This window comes from Chlorocebus sabaeus, chromosome 7, assembly GCF_047675955.1.
Source record: "Chlorocebus sabaeus isolate Y175 chromosome 7, mChlSab1.0.hap1, whole genome shotgun sequence".
Lineage (NCBI taxonomy): Eukaryota > Metazoa > Chordata > Mammalia > Primates > Cercopithecidae > Chlorocebus > Chlorocebus sabaeus.
In genome coordinates, this window is record NC_132910.1 from 97,802,201 (window position 1) to 97,805,333 (window position 3,133).

The following is a 3,133-nucleotide window of genomic DNA, read 5'->3' on the forward strand; positions in this document are numbered from 1 at the left end:
GATCTGATGTGACTGTGTGATTGTTTCACAATTTGATGTGTGTGTGATGATATTAGTATATACAATACATGCTGTTTACCTCTGTCTAGTAACAAATGTCTACGTTTGTTACTAGAGTAAGCTTTAGGGGTAGAACTTGGTCTCAAAGCTCACGTCTTGGAAAAAAAAGATCCGGTGCTGATAGAACCTTGATAAATCCCTTGTAATAGCACATGTTTTTGTTTCCCAGAAGTAGGGCAAGAGCTCTCTGGCTCATCCAATCAGCTTCTTCTCCTGACTTTAGTAGAGACACGGGCTTCATTACTGAGTTGGGGATTGAACTTCCCTCTGTCCTATGAAAAGTAGAAGATTTTCCTAAGAGAAACCTTCAGTGGGAGCAGAACAGAAAAAAAAGCAAAGAACTAACTGAAGGAGAGGGCAAGAAATCAGCGTAGTGTGTGGCAGCAGAAGGGAAGTGACAGGTCAAAGAAAATAGGAGAGAAAAAGAGAGAACTACCCAAGTAAACAGGAAAAGGGGAGGAAATACAAGGCAAAAGCAGAGAGCAGGGGAATTGGCATGACAAGAAAGTGGTGAAACACAGAGGATTCCACCAGACAATAGAAAGCCCAACAGAGAAGAGTGGGCAAGGATAAAGAGACAGGAAACAAATGGATTAAGACATGAAGTAGCCATTGTCAGTTACCCGGATAAGGAAAGATTGTTGGTCTAAATAAAACGCAGATTGTTCATTTACAATTCTGACAGTTTAAATTATTTATGGTACACCTTGGTGCCTCACTTAATCATATTAAATTACAGTTGTAATCTTATTAATTACTTGCAACCAGCTATCTCAATGTACCCTGTATAGAGGACAGCTTATCAAGGGGTAGAAGTACTATAGCTTCACTTTTAATCCAGAATCATCCAGTACACGAATTAGCCTTACATTGTTAGGATCTTCCTGATGGTGACTGGCTGAACTAAGCATTATTCTTGACAATATAAGTACTGCTGTGCCCATTTACAGAAATGGAAGCAATTCTTTCCCAGAAAGTAAGATATGATTTAAATGCTTTGGCCTAATTAGCTGTGAAAAAGGACAAGGCCCAGGTAGGGCTTCAGGAAAAGGCAATTAACATATGTGCATATGTCTCTCTCCATTCACATCACCCAGCCTAGTCCAAGTCATCAACATCTCTTCACTTGCATTGTTACAGTAGTCTCTTAGCCCCTTTTCCCACCTCCACCTTTGATCTCTCTCGTTTTCATGACGTCCAAAATGAACTTTTAAAAATAACACCACACTATCTCTATTTAGACTTTTCAACAGTTTCCCATTGCACAAGGGATACATTACCGCAAGGAATTACACCATCTTGCCCTTGCAAATGTCATCTTTATGTTCAACTGTGCTGATCTTCATTTTTCTCCTCACATGTGCAAATGCTTTCCCATCCCAGGGACTTCATGTTTGTTCTGCCCCAAAACTAAAACACTCTTCCCTATTCTTCATCTGGCTAACCAATATTCATACTTTCTGTCTCAGCATAAACAGTTTTCCTTAGACAAGATTTCCTGACTCCCAGCCTAGGCCATGCCACTATGTGGTTTGTGCTCTCCATAAATTTTACTTCTTCTATATTCATCAATTCACATAATTATACTTTAATACTTACTTGTGTAATTGTTTGTGTGCTATGACCCCCAGTTGGCTGTAAGTCCTATAAAGACAGAGGCCACATCCATCTTGCACATCCCTCTGTTCCCAGCACCTGCCATGGGTCCTATCAGCTGACAAGCACTCAATATATTGTATGAATAAGTAAGATTCTAATTTCCAACATCCTAGACTTGTTTACAGTCCCAAGGAGCCTGCTTAGGTAGAACACACGTAATGCTTCCTATGCATGTATTTGCAGAGGGAAGAGAGAGAAGCCCTTTTGCTTCTCCCACGTGTTACCATTCTGACCAGGCTCAGTGCCGAAGCACTGATGAGAGGGATGGAGACAGTGAGCCTGTGAGTGTCGTGTGCAGAACAGCATTTGCCTTTGTCCCCCATGAAAGTAATGTGATGCTCAGTGTCCACAGTCTTTTAATCTGCCTGCTGAAGGGTGAGAATTTGTGGTCCTTTTCTGTTAAGATGGAATTTTGCTGAAGGTCAGAATGTGGTTAGGATCAAAGAGTGGCATTACTAGCGCTGTGTATAAAAGAAAGAATACAATTAGGATCTTTGTTTCTCTACCAACTTGACTCACTTTCTCCACAGCAGGGCTCATATTATCCTTTCCTAATGGAATTTAGAATGCAATGGCAGTCCTCTTCAGACAAGTCATCTGTCCCTTTTGCTTTATTCTGAAACAATGGAGTCCAAAATCTGTACTTCTTACTTAGTACAGTGACTAGCTTCTAACATTCCAGGATGGCTATCTCAAGGACTTTTGACTAAATGCTGTTTGGAGTGGTCTCTGGCAGGACCAGATTCAGCATAATGTAGCTTCCTGTTGTCTTCCTATATTCCTGTATGCTATTGTAAATATATTGACATAAGCTGACCTATTACACATGCTCGTTCTTTTCTATGGTGATAGGGACTAGGAAAGACAATGCACTGTTCACTCTAATGTAAGGGATCACATATAAGTCTTATGATTTGATGATTCTCTCCTGGGAGCCAAACCTGCTTGTAGCTTTTAGGATTCATGGCCACTGGTGGCATTAAACACTTAGGGCCTGTCATCACAAAAGGACACCTTGTACACAATTATCTTTCCAAAGGCTAGATCAGCCCATGTCAATGTCATGTTTAATATTTAAACACATTTTACTGTCATTTGTATCTGTTTACTCAGTCACCATCTGCAAAACCACTGTGAATAAAAAGGGAACTTGTGGGGCAAGAAAAATATATTGAGAATCATTGAGTTGGACAGACCTAGTGAGAAGGTTGTGTCTATTCAAACACCTGTCTTCCACCCTCTCACCATCTGTGCAATCACTTCACCCTTCAGCCTTACTAGTCCCCCTTACAATTACCCTGTCAAGAGGCGAGTGCAGCTCAGGTGGATTTAATGTGGGTTTAATATGGCCTGTTGAGTTTAATGTTTAACGTTGATTTCCTTTAAGTAACCATTTCTGTTCTTGCTATAAATG

At 40.5% G+C, this 3,133-nt stretch overlaps 1 pseudogene; it reads left to right on the forward strand.

Annotated features, from left to right (window-relative positions):
* Nucleotides 1–1,272: 1,272 nt before the first annotated feature.
* LOC103236345 (uncharacterized) lies at nucleotides 1,273–2,208 on the forward strand (annotated as a pseudogene).
* Nucleotides 2,209–3,133: the final 925 nt, after the last annotated feature.